Raw genomic sequence first — 996 nt, forward strand, 5'->3', positions numbered from 1 at the left:
CACACTCTTACCTCCCTGACCACACTCTTACCTCCCTGACCACACTCTTACCTCCCTGACCACACTCTTACCTCCCTGACCACACTCTTACCTCCCTGACCACACTCTTACCTCCCTGACCACACCCTTACCTCCCTGACCACACCCTTACCTCCCTGACCACACTCTTACCTCCCTGACCACACCCTGACCACAGTCTTACCTCCCTGACCACACTCTTACCTCCCTGACCACACTCTTACCTCCCTGACCACACCCTGACCACAGTCTTACCTCCCTGACCACACCCTTACCTCCCTGACCACACCCTTACCTCCCTGACCACAGTCTTACCTCCCTGACCACACTCTTACCTCCCTGACCACACTCTTACCTCCCTGACCACACTCTTACCTCCCTGACCACACTCTTACCTCCCTGACCACACTCTTACCTCCCTGACCACACCCTTACCTCCCTGACCACACTCTTACCTCCCTGACCCCACCCTTACCTCCCTGACCACACCCTTACCTCCCTGACCACAGTCTTACCTCCCTGACCACACTCTTACCTCCCTGACCACACCCTTACCTCCCTGACCACACCCTTACCTCCCTGACCCCACCCTTACCTCCGTGACCACACCCTGACCACACCCTTACCTCCCTGACCACACCCTTACCACCCTGACCACATCCTTACCTCCCTGACCACACTCTTACCTCCCTGACCACACTCCACCTCCCTGACCACACCCTTACCTCCCTGACCACACCCTTACCTCCCTGACCACACTCTTACCTCCCTGATCACACCCTTACCTCCCTGACCACACCCTTACCTCCCTGACCACACTCCACCTCCCTGACCACACCCTTACCTCCCTGACCACACCCTTACCTCCCTGACCACACTCCACCTCCCTGACCACACCCTTACCTCCCTGACCACACCCTTACCTCCCTGACCACACCCTTACCTCCCTGACCACACCCTTACCTCCCTGACCACACC

Source organism: Procambarus clarkii, chromosome 75 (genome assembly GCF_040958095.1).
Source record: "Procambarus clarkii isolate CNS0578487 chromosome 75, FALCON_Pclarkii_2.0, whole genome shotgun sequence".
Lineage (NCBI taxonomy): Eukaryota > Metazoa > Arthropoda > Malacostraca > Decapoda > Cambaridae > Procambarus > Procambarus clarkii.